At 37.6% G+C, this 21,685-nt stretch overlaps 1 protein-coding gene across 2 annotated transcripts in view; it reads left to right on the top strand.

Annotated features, from left to right (window-relative positions):
* The first annotated feature begins 12,820 nt into the window (after positions 1-12,820).
* cdh11 (cadherin 11, type 2, OB-cadherin (osteoblast)) overlaps positions 12,821-21,685 on the top strand; it is a 68,476-nt gene continuing 59,611 nt past the window's right edge. The window contains exon 1 of one of the 2 annotated variants that reach the window (XM_052148732.1): positions 12,821-13,286. The gene's annotated coding sequence lies outside the window, so the exon portion shown is untranslated. Of the gene's footprint in view, positions 13,287-14,285; positions 14,416-21,685 lie in introns of those variants that run through there. The other variant, XM_052148743.1, reaches the window with a different exon arrangement.

The following is a 21,685-nucleotide window of genomic DNA, read 5'->3' as shown; positions in this document are numbered from 1 at the left end:
TACGCTAATATTAATATATTTGTTTCCCATTGCCAGAGCCTGCTAGATCCAGCTCCAGTCCAGCCCGATGTTCAAATGCCTCATCTATGTGTTGCTGAGTGATGACTACTAACTGCAGTCTGTGCCAGCCAGACAGCAAGGTGTGTTTCGTTGATCACTGTCAGCATCACTGTAATATATTACAACAGACTTTACAGAGGTAAACTGCTGTCAACTCCAACCATACAACAAGGGACACTTCACTGGGCACTGCCTGCTCCTCAGAATTAGGTTGGACTTCTTCGGAAATTAACTGGCACAAGCTTCAAGCCGGAATGTGAGGCACACCTCACTGACCTCTGCTTGGATCATTTTGGTCATATGATGGATTACACTCTCTTAAAATTCATTTTATAAACAATAAATGAATGCCAACTATAGCCTTTATCAGCCAAATAAAAAATTACCTGCATACATGTGCGCCTCCACAGTCAATTGGGGATGGACTTCAAAGACACTTCAAAGCTCACTGGGATGCCTGAAGACAAATAAATTTTAAAGTGTGATTTTTAAATAACTTTTTTCATTTCAACTGCTCAATGAGGACTTTAAGATATATAAATATATTAAATATATTACAGCATCATTGTACAGCATATTTGTCTGTAAAGCTGCTTTGAAATGATGTGTGTTGTGAAAAGCAATATACAAAAAATCAATGACTTGACTTGAGTTAACCATTGTTTTCTCTAACTAATAGAACATTTAAATAATAACATTGTTTGTAGCTAAATAGTTCGAATAACTTTCTTTTAAACTTCAACGTTCAGTGCCCTGACAATTTTTCATCACATTCGAATAAGGTGTATGGTGTGTAAATTGCACATATTCTCAAAAAAAAATTATGTTTGTTTGTGCTGAGATCAACTGTTAATTTAGCTTAGCATTGTGTATTGCAAGTCACCTGGTTCTTTATCCAGGCAGAATTAAAAACTGAGGCCACAAACAAGGTCCTGAGACCTTGATAGATTGAACTCATTTGTGTGTCCCTGAAAGTAATTAAATTATCCAATTATTTTGTTTTGGTTCCCTTAGAGAGTGCAGGCAAAATTTGCCTGGGGACAGCCAAAGCATTTGTGACACATATGTGCCATTTCAGTCTAGATCAATGCCATCATAACACAAAAAGCAGTTTTTTAAAAGGTTGTGTTATATGAAAAGTGCAGATAACTGCCCTGAACTATAACTCCACCTCTCTAGTCGATTACATCTATTATTTGGTAGAATATGCCCTTGACCCCTTCTGTGGAAAAGCTGACCAGTAGAAGGCCTATGGAGAGCACACAGAATTTGTGATGCTCTTTAAAGGAGAGCCATTAAGCTAAAGCCAACTTTCAGACAAATAACCGAAGAGTGCAGACATCTGTGGCCATTCTTGACCCAAACCTTTCACCCCTTTCACTCAACATTGAGTGTTCTCCTTTGATGAAATTAAAATAAGCTTGTTAATTGGTTTTATAAACAAAGCATCATCCAAATTACTTTTATCATCACAATGGGTTTCATGAACTTTAACAAACAGATGGTGTAAGGAATAATACAAATACCAATAATCAGATGTCATTAAAGTTGCTGGCAGGACCACATTCTGTAAAGAATAACTTACAGGTAAACTTCAAGATGAACTGCAAGCAATGAGGATGTTGTGGTTATGTCTGATTGATATTGCCTAAAACAGATTTCTGAACAGAGAAGCCTTTCTGACACACACACACACTGGTGAACAATTACATAGTCTTTTATTTTGATCCACTGTTACAAATCACAATATATATGGTGAATTTCAAATATGATTTGAGACATCTTGCTAAGCTTCTGTGAGGCATTTATTTCGCCATCTGGTTCAGGTTGTGCCCTTTAAAGCTTCATTCTCAGCCACTCACTGAATGTTTATGGATAGTTTCCCTCTGCTGTGGAAACCGAGAATATGATGCAGGTGTTGACAAATGTTGCAATATGCTGAGGGGGCATAAAACACAACTAACAAAAACAGAACAAAGCTGGAAACATCAAACATACTTTTTCCCTCCACCTCATAAGGAGAACAAATTTACATTTAAATATTTAAATCTAAGTGTTTTCAAGTTTAAACTGGGCCATAAATGTGAATTGTGGCTTAGACAAGTATATACGTACACACATATGATTCCATTTCCATGGGAGAAGGCACAGCAGTGCACAATCAGCTAACAGGGCCTCTAATGAGTTTTCACCTCTCAATCATCCGCCTGCTGAAATAACAAAAGGATGCAAGGCATTATGAACAGGAGATTAACATTGAGTGTAGTTTGCATAGCTGCCCTGTGCTCCTATTATAAGAGACACTGAGATGAAATGAGAGAGCTACATGAACGAATTTGAACTGAAGTGACCAGGATGAGCCAGTGGATTTCCCCTTGTCCTTCCCCTTTTTTTGTTCTGCTTTGACAAGATAGAGCAGAGGTTCTCAACCTTTTGGAACTAAAGACCACCCCCCCGCCCCATCAGACAGCTGGGGATATTCAGTCATCACACTCAAACAAATATGAAGGCAGAGACCAAGAGTTATAGAGGTGTCGGAATCTGGTGTCGCTCTTTAATTCGACTAACTGTTCCTCCATCAACTGAAAGGTCTTTTCCTGGGCAACTGAAGGGATCTCTGACCCAAGCAAATGAACTGAAATCATCACTGAAAAATTACCTTCAACATGTTGAGCAACTGTGTTAATCAAAGGAAATAAATTTATCCCTCTCACTTGCACCCAGTCAGCAAAGTAGGGAAACATGTCTACATTTTTATTAATCAGCCGTAAGATCCAATTTGCCAACGAATGCACTGAATTTGTTTGAAAGAAGCAAGATGTTGACATCTCTCCCTTGTATCGATGTGTTCAACAAATTCAACCTGTCGAAAATGTCTACAAGGTATGACAACTGCGCTAACCACAGGGGGTCTTCCAGGTACCGTGCAAGGTCGGACTTCACATCAACAAGAAACGTCTTCACCTCTGAACGCAATTCGTAGAGGCAATGTAAAACCTGACCTCTGGAGAGCCAGCGAACCTCAGTGTGAAAGAGAAGCTGCTCATGTCCGGCTCCCATTTTCTGACAAAGCAAGGAAAACAAGTGTGCATTTAACGCCCGTGCTTTAATTAAATTGACCATTTGCACTGCCTGCTTTAAAACTAACTCCAGAGACTCTGATTTTTCTTTGATTTCATGAGATTTGAGATGAATCATACAGTTGGTCCACTTGGCTAAAGGGGCTAAATGCTGGACACGAGTGACAAGACCGCTAACCCTCCCAGTCATTGAACAGTCTGTGCATATCCTAACACATTTATCCCATGACATTTCTGCATCCCGTAAATACCCACCCAGAACTTCAAACAATGCCTCGCCATTTGTGTGCGCTGGAAGTGACCGACAGAAAAGAATGTCCTCCTCAATATTATAATTTTTTATATATCTGACATAGGTAAGCAACGGTGCTAGCCCTGCAACATCAGTTGTCTCATCAAGCTGCAGGGCATAGTACTGGCTTTGCATGATGTTAGCTAGCAATTGCTCCTTAACGTCGCTTGCCATGACAGATATGCGGTGGCTAACGTTGTGATTAGAAAGGGGGATGTCAACAATCTGTTTTGCGAAATTCTCTCCAAACATGGCTTGACAGGTATCTTTGGCAGCAGGTAAGATTAGCTGTGAGGTTTTCGTAATTTAGCAGCTCTTTGTGAGACATAGTATGACCCTGTTAGACACTGATGTGTGTTTGCTGATGTTGTGGGTCTGCAGTGCAAGGCAAGATAACATTCATTTGAAAAAATCTAAGGGTTTCTCTTTGAGTGTTGGGTGTTTGGTTTCTAAACATCGCTTCAACTTTCATGGCTTCATGCTATCATTTGCCAGCAAATCTGCGCATATGACACACTGGGGCAGCAGTTCAGCATTTGTCCCAGGCACCATAAAGCCAAACTGAATATAGCTAATGTCATGCTTTCGTGTTTTACTCTTCTTAGGTGTTGATGCTGACGACGCATCGTCTCCACAACTCCTTTTTGCATGTGTGATGAACTTATCCATAAACTTCTTACCAATACGAAATCCATTTGGATGACTTTCTGAGTCTGACTGAAACATGTCTGCACTGACAGCTAGATAAAAGGCAGTCTAAGCTCCGCCTCTCCCCATCAAATAGAAAATGCAGAGGGAGAGGGAATGCAGGTTTTTTTAATGCAGAGTAGGTTTTTTTTTTATTTTTATTTATGTTTCATTTAATTCTACTTATATCAAAATACACTGAGTACCCAAATGATGCCCTGTCTCTGTTTTTTTCTTGGCAACAACTTTTTTGAGCCCCAGTTTTGAGAACCACTGAGATAGAGCATAAAATCCATTCAAATGTTACACTGTGTGTGTGGGGAGAGAAACTTTAAAAGAGGACATGCTAAAAAGTCATAGTTAAAGCAGGGATAATGAACTCACACTTAAAGGTGTTCTAAGCAATATTAGCCTTTTTACTAACTTCTGCCAGACATGCTAAATTCAGTCACTGAATTAGACTGCACACCATCCCTTCGTCGCCATGTGGTCCTCTGCCAACTGGATGGCCGTTTGGAGAAGTCTGGGGTAACTGCGGCAGCACCATCCTGGTGCAGAAAGCACTGGAACATCTGCAGGTCCTCTGCTTGGGCCAGGAGGAGTGCAATAAATCGCTGCTCCTGTTCGGTGCACAGCTCGAGAAGGGCCTGATGCTGTGTCTGATGGATGCTGGTGAGGGTCTTGACCACATCCTCCAGAGGTGACGGATCCATGGTGCAGTTCTTCCTCCCTTACTTCTGTATTTCTGCACCAGTGTAACAATGTTCACAGTTAGGGGAAAGGAGGAAGCAGGAGATGGCGAATCGAACTTAAGCAGTATGTTTTTAATTATTTAAACTCAATATTTCTGCTTTTCGGTGAGCACACTCAGAACTCTGCTTTTCAGCAAACACAAAACAATAGAGTCTTTCTCCAGCTCGTGTCTCAACACTCTCTGTCGGGACTGGCATCTGGCTCACCCTTTAAGGCCGTCTCCACTCTCACTGCAATGACAAACAGCTTTTAGAGACTGTCATTGCCAGGTGATGATCTTCTCATCTCTTGATTTCGCTCTCCATTCACAAACAGGCAATTAACCACACCCCCACCACAACAGTGTGATATTTAAAAAGAAAAGACAAAGGTACAAGACTGTGTCCTTAACATCTTTAATGATGGAATGTACTACAATTCCGCAAAGTACTGCGATCAAAAACAAAAATTTTAGAAAACTATTGATTTAAAATGGATGATTATAAGTATATATCTATTTGAATTGCAATCTATTCCGATGAATACAAATACATAAGTGGTTTAGGGAGACTGACCCAATTTAACCATTCACAGTGCTCCATGGGAATCGGTGGTCGCAGCATAGCTCTGTTGATGCAGTCTGTTTTGTTGCAATTCTCTGATTGGTGGATCTTTTCCAGGATCATAGAGCTGCACAGGTTGTAGTCCAAAAACCTGAAAGAGAATTCACCATGGTTTCCCTCAGGATTTTCCTATAGGTTTTTTCAATGTAAGTTATGTAAAATATGGTCTGTGGTAAACATTACTTTACGATAAGTGGACATTTGTTCTAAAACATCAATTACACACTTTCATTCCTCAAACGTGAATTGTACAGATGTTATTTTAATAATAAATTGAAAAACCCCATTATAAGAATCCTTAGGAAAGTCCAGTGTGAACCCATGGCAAATAAGACAGCAGAACAGCTCTATTGGTTGTTTAGTTTCTTACGCAATTAAAAAAAAGTAAAAGTTAAATATTGTAAACTGATGGCTTCAGAAGATCATTCGATCATTTACCTCATAGCTCCAGTTATTGTTAAAAATCTATTCACTTATAGAGAAAATAAATGGTATTTTTACTTCTGGTATCAGACAGTTGTGCTGTTGTAAAAAAGGATGTCCATGTCAAATTTATTGTACATGAACATAAATTAATGCACAAAAATCTCATCTGCTCACAGCTATGCTTTGGTTCTCATTTAGTAATAATAATAATAATTTATTATACAGAATTTTGCACGATCCCCTTCAATCTGAAACAGGGATTTCTGCATTCTGAAATCTAGGCCTCCAGCATGTCTCTAATAAAGGATGGAAGGATGAAGTGAAACTAAATAATTCAGAAGGTTTTTGTGTTGAAATCGATACCAACCTCAAATGTTTCAAAAGTCATTACAATGTAACCAGAATTTTAGTCGATGTAACCAGCATTTTGGCATTTTAGACTCGGTTAATAAATATTTAAAAACATGCTCACAGCCATTATAGGGCTTGAGTTTGCGGGTGTTTACCAAGAGCTGGCAAAATTTTATATTTAATCTATTTGTCACAGCATTAGCAAGGTCATGAATGTGAATTTTTAGAGCTTGTGTCTTTGAATCTGTGGTGGGTTGTGTCTCTGAACAGATTGATGGATGAGTTGGACTGAAAGGGGAACAGGTTGTGACAGTATGATTCAATTGAGTGTCCCCTACAGGGTGAGGGAAACTTTAGTGAAAACACACGACAGCTAAGTGACAGGTATGGGCCTGGCACTGTCTGGGGTGACTCTGGGATGGTGCTTGAAAGGAAGTAAGAATCTCATCCACCTTGTTTAAAACAGTGACAACTGTTAAATCACTCATCAGCTCAGACTTGCATCAAAACTGCACACTGTTCGATAAGCTGGAGACATGACAAAGCAATTCTGCCATCTGTTTTTGATATATAACTTATATAAGATAATACGTTTTTTACCATGTATACATTAAGACTTCAAGACTTTCATTATGACAGGCACTGAATTTTTTTTAATTATGTATGTAATATAAGGGGAAAAAGTACTCTGATTGCTAGTGCATCAATATCCATGGTAACCATAAAGTCAAGCACACCGCTGTGCACCTATTGTTATCTGAAAGGCCTTTGAGCCTTAGTGGAGCTTTGCACTGACTGTGGCATTAAAACCTAGCTTTGACTGTATTTGGGCTGTAAAATAAAACCTATTCATGAAAATCCCCAGTATTACACTTTCTATTATCATGTCTGATTCCACTGATGCAGGGAAATGCTTAGAACCTCAATATTAGACAGTGAGACTGAGTTTTTCATGTTTTTGCAAGTTAGAATTAAGCAAAGCAAACCTACCTCAACAACATTCTTCCAAATGTAAAAAATAAATGTAGGAGTCATGTGATGACATGCAAGGATTGGACATATTAACGGCAAGCTCTTAAAATACACTTACTTGCTCAAGCTGATGCCCCAGAGCAGGCTGCAAGCCTGGGAGTTGACCAAGTCAGGTAGGTGTGGGAAATGCAGTGAGAGATGCTTAACATGTCGGCAATGCTGACGAAGGTTGTTGCTGACTTGTAGGATCTTGCTGTTATACATCGATTGAACACTGCCATGGAGGCAAAGTTCACTGATGTGGTTACAAAAGTGGGGGGTGTCTAGAAATGGATCGATTACCTGGAGTCATCGGAGATCTGCTAATCCGCTAGTGACCAAGGTGGATTTGGAGCGTGTCTGAAGGAAGATGAAGGACATGGAGAACTGTAGCTGGTGGAATAACATCTGTATCGTCTGAGTCCCTGAGGGAGTAGAGGGACAGGATACAGTGATATTCCTGGACGGGCTCCTTACAAATCTGCTCGAAATAGCGGCTATAAGCTGGAAATCGAGCGAGCTCACAGGGTTCCTGCTTTGTTCCCCAAACAATTCTGGCCAAATTTCTGAGATCATCCAATAAAGATCTTGTATTACAGAAGGTGAGGAGTACAGGAAGGCTTTCTTGGAAGAACCACAGCATTTTCTTGTTCCCAGACATTGCAAATTCGACAAGTGAGAAACGTGATCGATTCAAGGAATGCAAGAAACTTTTACATCCACAGAAGGTCGCGTTTGCACTGGTATTCCCAGCCAAATTAAGAATAGATGCTAAGGAAGGCCGTATGACATTCACATGCCCACACTAAGCGATATCCTTCATAAAGTCAATGGAGTGAATAAGTAATCTTGTTGCACTCATGTTGTAGCCGAGTCGACCAGCTCACTGAACATTCGCTTGACTGTTTGAAGAATCTGCAAGCTCTTTTTGTGCTGGTTCTGTGCATGTATGTATGTATGCCCCTCGTTTCAAGAGTGGCACACATAGATGGGCAGGGTTTTGGCATTTGAAGAAATGTCACATAGAAGGCTAGGCAAAATGGATTTATTTAATGAAAAATGGGACAGCTATTTAGCCTTTTTGAAGGCACTCGGGGAGGGGCAGTGGAGGGAGACTTGTAGTTTTAAATGTATGATTTAATTTTTTATATATATTCATAATTGTTTCCTCTTGTCTGTTTTTTTATATTTGTATGTGTGCATTCTTTCATTTTGTGGTGGACCACTGGATGTTTGTAGTCGGGGGATATGATCAGGGGATGGAAATATAATTTGACATAATTTGATTCTGTGTGTGTATTTTCTGTTTCTTCAATCCTGTTTAAAAACCATTTGGAAAAACTCTAGAATACTACAGTTGATTGAGTTCGAAAAAGGAAGCCCTCAATTTGTAATTGGCAGTGTCGGATAAATTAATTTTTTTACTGAATGCTTGCCTAGGGCCAGGACCTAGTTTTCATCAAAGTAGAATCAACATCACCAAGAGCTTATGGCATGCCTAAATAAAAGACTGTAGGACTATATTTACCAGGGGCTGTATGTCAACACATGTCTATGATTAGCACTCAGTATAATCAGGGTAATTAAAATATGCCATGTGAAAAATAACATTGGTGTGTCTTTTTATTCATATGACCCTGAAGCACAGATGTGGAGAAAGTCATGAAACTGAGGAAAAGTTGAATTCTCTCATAACAATTACTAACTGGGAATAAAAACAAGCATTAAGATGAGTGCTAACGATCCTCTTCTTACAACATATTTGCATTGCCTGTGTGATCCATGTGTTGTAGCATGTTATCATTCTTCTTGTATGCCCTCAGAAGTTGTCTCTGGGAATCATGCTTCTTATGATCAGATTAGCGGATGACACCGAGCCATGGGTCTAGGGAGATTGGGGGAGCAGGTCTCTTTTTTAACAGGATCATTCTGGGGGGATTGCCTGGTCCAGCTCCATGGCATCCAGTATACGAAACCTTATTGGGCTCAATCCTATTTACTGGATATCACCATAGCAGCAGGAGCCATCCGTATGGTGGCAAAGATTCCTATCTGAGCCCAGCAGCCTGTTTTTTTTTCATTAGCTAGTGCAGCACAGCCCCATTCAATTATATCCACTATACCTGCCAATGGCTCATCTGCACAACTCATTGCCTGGAATGATCAAGTTTACTGTTTAAAGCAGGCCTTACATTACCTATTCAAATTTAGGGGCTGAAAATTGAGAGCAGAGTGGTTCACCAAGGCAATAGCCTACATAAACATAATTAGCAATGTTAAAAAAGATAAAAAGATTTTTCAAACTAAAAGTATGACAAACTATTAATGTTTTATACTGCTAGTAATATGCTCTATCAGAAAGGTTTCAAAGGTTTTATGAAAGATGTTGCATATAGCTTGCAGTGGTTTCAATGTACAGCTTTTATAAAAGAAATACACAATGTTTAATTGTCAAATGAGGATGCATGTGCCTTTGTACGCTGTCATTCAGGAGACAAACTTTTTTGTTAATAGCGTTCCCCCTGTACTTTCAAAGTACTTTTTGCTGTCTTTTAAGTGACATAACTGAAATGCTTTCTTATTATCATATATGCCTGAAAGTGAAACTGTCAGCCAGCTGCACCAGCAATTAGCCAGTTTCATCATAAAGACTTGTATCAGCAGAAAAGTGTAATCATTTGCAGTAATGCGAAAGGCCTTCCTCATGATTTCCTCATTAAATTATTCATAGGGCTTCATCTGCTTGTATATTTTCCATTTAGAATGACATGGTTCATTATAAAGATGAAGCTCCTAGTGTGTTTTTCTCTAACACTTCTTACGTGCTTTTCTGGATCAAAATCATACGCAGGTCATATAGATCACAGGTGTGAAGAAGGGTAACAGAGTGAGTAAAAGAGAAAGGAATCAGGTAGAGATAGTAACAGAGTAGAAAATAAAACAGAATTAAGAGGCAGAGGTAGAAAAACATCATGGCTGTTTGTTTGCTTTGTAATTGCTTTAATTTTCTCTTCCCACTCAAAGTCTATAGTTTGAATTGACATGATCTGATAAGCAAGGACCCAGTGTTTTTCAAAATAACCTAAAGTAGAAAGGCAGGACCTCAACCGCAACCATATCTGTGGAGAATATCTTAAATAAAATACAGAAAGCTCTCACTGATGAAGACCTCCAACTGATAAGGTGTCAGATTTACCACTCCATTACTGTGACTAGAGTTGTTCTGTTTTTCTTTCATTTGACCTCCCACTGCAACAGAGAGCGTAATCAGCCTCTCTCAATGCTCTGTACTGTATGGAGACCCCCACCAGCTCTCTGAACCACCAACAGATATCAGTGTCTCGTAATGGATTAAAATAGGGTTAGACAGAATGGATATCATATCAAAGAGTGAATGCGTCTCACTGTTTCCTCTGTTTCTGCAGTGAATATGTGATCAAAACAACAGAAAGAGTAATAATAGTTCTAAAGTGTGCTGGAATCCAAGCTGGGGTACGACATGTTTTATTTAGCTCCTGGGATACACATTGGCATGGGTATCTTATTTTATTTACTCAACTGTGCCCTCATAAGACTATGCAATAGATATTGGCAGTCAGTTGTTTGTGTGAATTAACAATAGACATTGAAACGAATGTTAATTTTTGCAATATCTGAACTATTATGCATTTTAGCATATTCATTCATAGCATTAGTCTAGCACGTTTATAAAAGTGTTACTTCAAAACATAATCTTTGGAGGAAAGTTAATAAGACAGACTATATAAAACGTGCCCATGGAATTCTCCAGGGGAGCTTAAACAGTTTATTCTTTGATGTAAGTTGATACATGCAACTGTGATTTAGAATGACATTTTCCTTGTGTGACGACTAATTTGTGCCTCCAAGAAAACTGATTAAAAACTAAAATGCATCTGAATTCTCTGCCATCCTGAGGTGTCACTGCTAACGTGGTCTCTCTCTTTTCCCCTTCCATCCACTCCCCCACCCTTCTCTGCTAATTCTCTCTCTCACTCTCTCTAACACACTTCTTTAAACCAGCCTTGGCTGAAGCGACCATGTGAGTAGTGAATCCATTATCCAAGCGACAGCTCAATTCAAATATCAGACGGGCTAATAATCTGACTGAATTGATTGTTCACTCTATCCTTAGCCAAATGGCTCTTGGGGAGAGGATCATGTTTGAGATGTCTTGCTGTTAAGACAGGAATAGACCACAGGTTGACTGTGACTAGGAGCTGTTCTTAATGAAAGTATGAGTATGGAACCTGAAAACATATATACGCCATAGGAAATCAATTTGTTTAGCAAATACTTAACGCTGTCTTCCTTTGTTATAGTGTTCTTGCAAAAACGAGAAACAAAACAGTGAAGACAACGATTTTCATCGTATTAAACTCCTAATCTAAACTTTTTATTTACCATTTCTCCTGATATACTTTAAATAGGATCCTGAATAGCAATGTTAGATCTGTATTGTTGTAAGCTTTATTTTTCAGCATGATCCACATTCACTGAAAAAGAGACTTTTCTGCCTAAACCTTAAGTCACAAGTGGAAAAAGTGGGTCAGACTGCAGTTTTACGAGACTACTAATTTCAATCAACAAAGTAAAATGGTAAGAGACATTCCAATTAGCAGGGCAGTAATGGATACCATAATTATAGACCTAACCTACAATTAAGCTCTGACATGATGACTGGAGTAATGGTCTTACTGCATAATGATGTGTTTCCAAAATTAGTTTTGCTGAGCTTTGTGCTCTTTTCCACAGTATGTGTGCAACAGATCATATATTTATTTGTAAAAAAAAATAATTTCCAAAAAAAAAAAAAAAAAATATATATATATTAGTTCATTCAAACAAACACACACACACACACACACACACACACTGCAATTCACACAACACAATCTCTACTTGAATACACTTCTACTATAATTTTTTTTTAATTTAAGTGTTAATGTGATATTTGTTCTAGACCTTAGAGGCTAAGATGTCTTACTGACTAAAAGTCTGAGAAAAGTCTTAATTTATTGAACAAAATATATTATTGCATTATTATTTCTTTTTTAATTCTTAGTAATATTTAAAAAAAAAATTACAAAAAAATCCACCAAATCTGTCAGGTCGTGTTACCAACAGGCAGGTACCCATTATGTGATCATGTGGATAAAAAAAAAAGGAAAAAAAAAAAAAAAAAAAACCAGGGGGTATAGTGTAAAGTTTCAAGGAAAATATAAGAAATGTTCTAAAAAAAAACGCCCATTTTGTTAATGTCAAATGGAATAACCTTAAGAAAACTTTTTGCTATCCTTGATGTATATAATGTAATGCATACTACAAAAAGTAATAATGCGATCTCAATCAAAATCGCATCTTTATTCGTCTGTGAAACTCGATGCCTCAATGAGTCACTTTTTTTTTAATCCATGACAATATCTTTTTTTTATTCCCAGTGGGGGGCTTAGCTTTTATCCTCCTGTTTTGATTGGAGGAGGATTTTAGAGGCCGGTTTAACAATTGCGTTGGCCGCTCGCCTCTGATGGGACCGCGACAGGACAGATGAGAAACTGCTTCCATCTAGAAACGCAGGGAGAGAAGGAGGGCTGACTCGACTCAGTCACCGGTGGTGAGGAGCATCCTGCTTGCGTTACACTGCACTGGTCATCGTCATTCCGACTGGCGGAGGAGGAGAGCGAACCTGCGCGCAGAGCAGCTGCACCTGGCTGACCGTGGAGATACCTCAATTTGATAATACCAGTCGTCGTTTAACAGTTGCCTTCGGCTCATGCTTAAGGAGGAAGAAAAAAAGGAATCAAGTGGCTTTCTTGTTTATACATTTTTTTGTCGGTTCAATTCTGGGAGAGGACTGTGGCTAGAGGGACCTTGTGTCTGGAGTGCTTGTACACAAGACTGATCTTGTTGGATGTTGATTGTTGGTCAAAGACAAGAAGTGACAGCGTTTAGCCGCTGTTGATACCATCACTGGTCAACCGGTGTCGCGTCTGAAAGTCTTCAAAGGTAGGGAATGATTATGCTATTACGTCTGTTGTAGCATTTTTAAACGAATGCTCACGTTAGAAATTCATTTCATAACCACGGTGGACAGTAAAGTGCTCTCTTCAAAAGGAAAGCAGAGGACAGGCGTTCTCCCCTAAGGTGCTCTCCATTCCTCGGTATAGCTCATTTGCAAACTGTGCACGATTCAGTCTTTAATAAATGTTCCCGCATCAGATGACATTGACGGCAGCGACTCACTTTCGTAGACGTTTGCTGGACTATATTGCTCTTCTCTTGTGGCTTAGTGAGTGCGCAACTTTTAGTTTTGAGCTGTTCTTTACATCAGAACCGTGTAGTGGATATGCATTGCGTTCCTCTGAGCTTGACCACAAAAATAACAATTACAAGCATTAAAATCAAGTTTACTGAAATACATGTAGACAAATGCATATATGAGGCTATTGCATATAGCTCTTTTGCTATTTTTAATAATGTAGCTCTTTTGAATTGAACGAATCTGTCTAAAGGTCATACTTAGACTATCTGATTATTTGATATATTTGGTTTGTTTTTTTGTTTGTTTTTTGCTTTTGTTCAATGCGCGGTGATATATTCTGAGTTTCCATGCAGTTTTTAATATTATATCCATTATATTATTCTGTCTCGTGCACAGTGCATGCAAAGCGTATTTCTTTCTTTCTTTCTTTCTTTCTTTCTTTCTTTCTTTCTTTCTTTCTTTCTTTCTTTCTTTCTTTCTTTCTTTCGTTGGTTAGTTAGTTAGTTAGTTAGTTAGTTAGTTAGTAAATAAGTTAAAGCGTAGAGAGCACCAGTACACTATTTTGCAATAAGTCGGGGGTCTTTTTCTGCTTCATGACTTCAGCGACTTACTGGTTTGAAGAAGGGAACGTTATATAAAACTGAAAACGAACGACTCCCCTCTCGCTTGAGTGAATCCAAAACCCCCCGCAGCATTCACGGTGCTCTCTCGCTGTCGGGAACAGAGGAGTCGTGCAAGCGCAGAGAGAGTAGCCGACAAACCTGGGCATGGGTCATATACCCCCCAGTGTGAGAATCCCATCATTGTGCATATCCTTCTCGAAGAATATCAGCTCGTCTGTGACATATTGAAGGCGAAGAACTGGTCAAGACAGTAAGTGCATTAGCGAAACGGAGCCGTATGTGTTTGAATTTGATTGGAAGATGCCGTTAAAAAGTCTGCATAGGGTGATTATACAATGGCTATATATATATATATATATATATATATATATATATATATATATATATATATATATATATATATATATATATATATACACTGTATATGGAAAGGTGTGGTAATAATAATAATAATGATGATGATGATGATAATAATAATAATATATAAAGAACACAATGCATGTTTACAGGTATTCAATAGAGGGTGCTGTTGTTCTTTTCAGTCCTGGCCCAGTTTGCTTACCACAGTTTTGTCTCAGAGGGCCACTCAAAAACATTGAGCGCCACCATATGTGTTGCCCATGCTCCCCAGGGATGCAGAATTCAATCTAGCAGAGGCTCTGGCTAATGCTGTGGCACTTTGTCAGGATTAACATCTTTCTAGTCAGTGGCTTCTGTTACCTTTGGTGTCAAATTACCACCTTAAAGTTGTGAGAAGGGAGAAAAAAATAATAACGTAAGCCTCAGTATCCTGCCTGCATTGTGCTGGGTGCTGCACTGCTTCAGTCCCACATCACTGCAGGTCGATAGAGGAAGAGACTCAATCATTTTCAACAAATAAAGCCATTTGTTATTTTCTCTGGTGGAGCTTCTCAAAGAGCCCATTTACTCACTATCAGCCTCATCCAAGCAAGCCAGCTGAGGAAAGATCTCTGTATTGAGTTAACTTTTTAATTAAAGAAATACTCCCTCAGCTAGAAATGAACAAACACTACATTCACTGAGCTCTTCTGATCACTTCTGATCAGTCCATGTTCTGTGAGGGATTGTTTAATTTCAGGTTCAATTAATGCAAGTATTTGAGGGTCAAATGACATTCATGCAAATATTGCTTTTGTAAATAAATTGGCTTGACTGAGGAAAGGTGATGCAAATTAACCTGCACTCCTAGTTAAATTCAGCCATGATAAAGCATGAAGAAAAGTCTGTTCTATTTCGTATGGCAGCCTCTTCAGCAGAATGCTCTAATTGTGGTGGTTTCTACTACGACACAGAATACTGATGATTAAATTGGTGCATGGAAAAGGCCAAGTCGTTCATGCCAAATGTCTGTAGTGCAGGAATCTCATGCCATCTGTTAGTGGCCTTCATGCCATCATTTTCTGATTGGTGGAATGGTGCTTTAAGACAACACTACACTTTGCAATCTTTCCTGGTGATTGCGGTTTAGTGCAGATTGATGAAAGTGATCCATTTGATCTGTCTGCATCCTTAAATGTGAAGTATTTTCACAAAGAGTCTTCACTTACCACTATTAGAAAATATGGTGTATGCAATGTGGCGAGTAAGCCAACAGGAAAATAAATTGGATGTGTTCGTATTTTTAAATTTCCCCTCAAAGAATTATTAATAGACTATTTGACACAGTAGAGAATTATAGCTTAATTTATACAAAGCAGCCTTCATGCTGAACGTGGTTGTACTAATCACAGCGTGGGTGCATGGAATACATCCATTCACTCATATGAGCAGCAATTAGCGAAGCATAAAAGCATACCCCCTTTTTATATGGTAACTTTTAGAGCAGGGGGATATTTTCTTTTCTTTCTTGTGTTCTTTTAATGCCTTACTTTACAAGGCAGTGCAATGACAAACCATTGCTTGTCATACATTATTTCATAACTAATTCAGTACCAGGGTAATGGGATGGGCATGCGAAAAGGATGCTGAATGAACAACACCTCAGTGATTAAAGATTTTGTTGGATCTCAGTGATACAGTTGAAATGGTTTAAATGCCGTATGATGATGAATGAAACAAAACGTGTCAGTGGGTCTGTTCTAAAACCTAATGAGCTGCCTCTGGAGGCAGCATTTCAAGGCATCATTGGTACACTCCAAAAGGAATGTATCTTAATTATGCTTCCTCCTAAGATACCTCATTTTGGCCAAATACTAAGGTATTATCGAATTAATCCTTCCCCAGGTAGACAATCCCATAATGCAGTGTCAAAACCACAGTGTAGAAAAACTAATTCAAGATCAGTCGAAGCTAAATCAATTTTGATTGTAAATATGCACACACTGAGCACTTTATTAGGAACACCTTCACCTACTTATTCATGGAATTATCTAATCAGTTAATCATGTGGCATAATTGTAATGCATAAAATAACTCAGATATGGATCAGGAGCTTCAGGTATTGTTCACATTGATAAATCAGAATGGGGAAAAAATTTGATCTCAGTGATTTTGACCTTGGCATGATAGCTGGTGCCAGGCACACAACGCTACAGTATTTATATCATTAAAGTATCTCATCTTTCCTCTCACGTAACTTTAATTGAAATTAGTTGCGATTCCAGTCTTCCATGTGCTGTGCATGAGGAGCGCTATCACCAATGTACAATGTTCCAAATTGGTCACTTATTAGGCTCCTTTTCAGTTATGATGACATAGAAGAGAGCTGCGTATGTAGGCAGGAGACACTCGAGGCAGCTCGCTAAGTTTTGGAACAGACCCACTGTGAATCAAAACATGGTGTGGTATACGTTCAAGCTACCAAATCTCAAGCTGACACTCTGAACTCTGGTACTGCATTGCACTGATAATAATATGGACTACGAATGAATACACAGGAAAGCACTGTGAATTTGCTGCAGCCTGCTGGTTTAAGTAGGCCTCATTTGAAATATTCTTAATTTACTGTGGACACTGTGACAGGCAAAGTTGATTTTTATCTATATAGTACTATTTTAACCTTGCCTTTGAAGACCATGATGTAACTCTTGACTATTTTATTATGTGTTATTTTATGGATGGCTATACATGGAGACAGTCTTTCTGTTAAAAAAAAAACCTCATGGCAAATGTACATATTTGCTAAATTAATTGATTTAACGTTTGGTTTCATTCTACTGCTGGTGTTGCAGAAAAATTTGTTCCTTATTTACATGCCATAAAAGAAAATGCATTTATTTAAAAATGAAAGAGACAACCTCACACTGTGATAGTAGAAATTTGGTCCATCAGTGTAATGTCTCCTTTTTCTATTTCGCACTGTGAGTATTATAGCAGACTTTTATTTGCACTGGGAGATTCTGTCAGAGATACACAGCTCTAATGAGATATATTTTTTTTTGAGAGAGAGAGAGAGAGAGAGAGAGAGATGCCACTATTTATCATGCATATGGACATATTTTCTCTTTATTTACAAATATCTCAGTCGCATCACTTCATTTTTAGACAAGTTTGTGCATGTAAGATTGACAAGATGGTTCAAATATATTTCTTTCAGACATTCAGCTGCCCCCTTTTGCTGAAGCGCACAATATTGATGGTCCTTAATCTTTGTTATGAATGCTGGATCTTGCATAATCAAATTATCTTGACTAAAATTTAAACTGGCACATTTTTGCCAGCGCTATTTTGTCCTAGGTCTGGTCATTTAAGTACTTTTTAAAATAATTTAGTTGAAATTACCCCCAAAAAAAAAAATAAATACAGAATCTTGCTGTGTTCTTATGCAGCTGACCTTTAGAATGAAAGCACTGGTAATAATGATGTGACTAGGTGTATGAGCACTAATATACCAGATTCTCTCAGGCCTACTTGGACACAAAACAGCATATAGCATTATTCTGAACACATTTGCTCACAGCACAATTAGACATGAGGCTTGTAACCTTTTCTTCTTTAATGTATCCAACAACAGAAGTGCCTTCCTCACCCACCAAATATTTTTTTTTACCACTCAGTTTGAATTCCAGGTATAAAACCACTGATACATGAGTCAAAACAATTTCCAATTGACAACTACTAATTTTTTCATGTTATGTGTAAGATACATAAAGAATACAATTATTTCCTACACATCAAGACAATAACATGTGCTTGCATATATATCATTTTCTCTGCATTTCCAATTATCAGATTTACGCCTATATTGTTCCTGTCGTTCCAGGAATCCTTCAAAAGAAAACAAATAACTTGCTTATTTGTGATTCTAGGTAACTGGCTGGTCAGTGTTGCTGACATTGCAGTTCCTCCTTTTGGAGTGGGTAAAAAGGTGGGACGTACTGATCTGTAATGACACGCTCCATTACTCTTCCTTTGGATTTGAAATAAAGCTAATTGTTGGGTTTCCCCTGTTTAAGCCTAGCATAGCCACAATCAATCTGATATAAAAACTAACAAATAAAAAAATGAGAGTGGGTTGTGCTCCTCGCAGACCAATCAGGAAGTGCTCACCGCCACAAGTGGATCACAAATTCAGCCATTTGTTCCTTGTGAAAGTGCTGTAACATCTTTTAACTTACAGATCACCAATAGGCCACAATCTGAGTGTTAAGTGCACATGGTTCATTATCAAGTGACATACGGTAATGCATTTGCATAATACGCTAGTACTTACTCCAACTATGTCTCTTTTATCCCTCACTGTGCTATTGGCAATGTGCGATTTGGTGCAATTAAACTTTTCCCTGAGATGTATACTCATTGTTCTTTCCTCTAATTAAGTCTTGGAAGGTAATAAAAGAAAAGCAAAGAATACTTTAAAATCAAAGCCTGATTGTAATAATTTCACTCTATGCATTTGACTTTAGTCTCGGAATGCGTGGGGAATGTAAACCATGGTGTTATTCTGTCTTTAAATATGTATCTGTTGCCTTAACATTCCAACAACTTCCAGAATAAAGAGACAGTGATAATGCCTGGTAATTATTATATATATATATATTATGTCTTATGGTTTGCAATTGCTATGGCATTGCATTGTTTTTGTAGCTAGGAGTGCAATAAGCAATGTGGCTTATTGCTACCTACTCAGAAGTAATTAATATTCCTGCAGATGATTGATATTGAAATGAAGAAACAAAAGAGTGAAAGCAAATACTTATTTACTTATGCAGACTTTATTCTTGGGTGCTTCAGTATACTAAATACTAGCAGACTATGCATTTATATACTTTAAGTCTGCTAAATTAGAACAACTAATTGGGTACTTAATACAATTTAGTTTGCTGAATGCAGTGCTGTGGTGCAACTAAATATCTGTTAAGTATTCTTGGTTGTGCTAAAATGGAACTATTTCAAGTTTTCTTTAGTACACTTTAAATATCTGCCCTTTTATTTAATTTTTGAAATACACAGAATTGACTCAGTGTGAAATTATAATGTATTTTGGTGAAATTACATTTGCAAATCCATTACACTGTAAGAGTGCTGAACATATATTAATGTTATACAGATAATATAGTGCTGGCCCACTCCACAACTGAATTTCAGCGTGCATTGATAGTATTATAACGTATGGATATTTCTGGGAAGACAGTTGTGGGTTCAAGCATGGTGAGTCTTTAACCACTGCTTAACAACCATAGTAACACTGAAAATTGCACTCAGTATTTCACTGACTCACACAGGATCATATCTATCTCAAGGAACACTAATCTCAACCCTTTAGTTAGGGTAACTAAAAATAGCTCCTTTTTATAACATAAAAAAAAACAAACATATTTAACATTAAGCTGAACTTGAAACATAACTATATCCCCGATTTATTTTAAATCTGAGTTATAAATCCCCCAAACAGTCCCCAAAACCCACACAGACCTACCTCATTAATTATGCAAACACATCTGCCAATGGCTAGTCCCCAAGCAGAAACATCAACAGAAATGAAAGTATATTCCTGGAAATTTCTATAATTCTATGTAGTTTTAACAACTGAAATTTTATTAGAATAGGTAAACGTACAATTTTGCCTGTAGCACAAAGAAAATAAAAAGATACATACAGACATCTAATTGGTCCATCTAATCACTGATCTACAAAGACCCCTAGCCGACAGTGGCTAACTTGCGGCTTGCCAGAAATTAATAAAAGTGGACGAGGGCGCGCAAGCTAGCTGTCACTGTCATTCTGTGTTGTAGACTTGTGTAGAACAATAAGGAGATGCTCCATTAAACACTATTATAAGTTCAGATGTTTATGTAGGTAGTTATAACTTATATGATGTGATTTGCGTGATAGATGTAGAATGACCATATACTGTCTGCACAATATTAACAAGCAAATTAACAGTATTTTACATTATCTGTTGGTTTTGTGTTTATTATTCTTTCAATTTATACTTTATATATAAAATTTATATTGAATATCAGCCATAAAGTTAATAGCATTAGACAAAGTAGGATAATGAACATATATTGCTTTGTGCCCTATTACTGGGGATGAGGAAATTACGTTAACCCTTAACTCTTCATGTTACACAATGTCAAATGAATGGTATAAAAATTGTATAAAACACAGAGCATACCGTTATTGTGTAGCATTGTTGAATGTAGACAAAAATAACAAAAGACTGATTGAGACTGATTTAATAGACACATATAGAGGAGGAACCCATACACAAGAACACTCAGTTGAACTCATTCAGTGTTCCAGTAGGATCATTATCAATGGTTTAACAGAAAGCGTTTCATTTTGTTGAAATGAAATGTCACACTCACACACTTCAAAATTGGACTATAGTGTGCAGTGCATATACATTTAGAATCACTCTTGTGTTTTAAGGAATGTGCATTGTGCAACTAAAATAACCACTCAAGATAAAGCTAAATTATCATTTTTAAATGTATTTTGTCAGCATTAGAAACCTCTTGTTAAAAGACATCATATAAGACATAAAACAGAATGTTAAAATGCAAATGAAATATGCACTCTTAAAAGTTATCAGAACAGTCATGGCGTAATTTAAAACACAGGCCTACAGATATAACAAATATTATATATATTATATATAAGTCCTATTAGTAATATTTTTTTGTGCTTAAAGAACACATTCTTATGACAGTTGCTTTTAACACTTTTCAAACAAGTTGTAGATGGAAACAAGCACCTAACCACTGTACTGTTTTAAAGTACACTATATTTAAACTTAGTGTATACTTCTAATTGCATTTGTGAAAGCTATACTACATTACCACTTAATTTGTAATGATCAACGTTTATCTGTGTGCATATGAAGTAAGCATGAAATAAGTGCAATAACATGGTACTTACAATTAGTACATAGCTATGTTAATGTATTTGTAGTATACTTATCATGAAATAAATGTATTTAAATACAATTTGGTATATTACTATTTCACTAGGGAAGACATGAAGCATGAAATTGGGTTTTAAGTTTGCTGCAGACAGAAAGGAAAAGTGGATTGCTGTTCTCACTATTCAATGGATATCTCATTGCTTGCTGT

Source organism: Xyrauchen texanus, chromosome 2, assembly GCF_025860055.1.
Source record: "Xyrauchen texanus isolate HMW12.3.18 chromosome 2, RBS_HiC_50CHRs, whole genome shotgun sequence".
In the NCBI taxonomy this organism is placed as follows: Eukaryota; Metazoa; Chordata; class Actinopteri; order Cypriniformes; family Catostomidae; genus Xyrauchen; species Xyrauchen texanus.
Note: the sequence above shows the minus strand (reverse complement) of the source record. Positions and strands in the feature narration are given on the sequence as shown.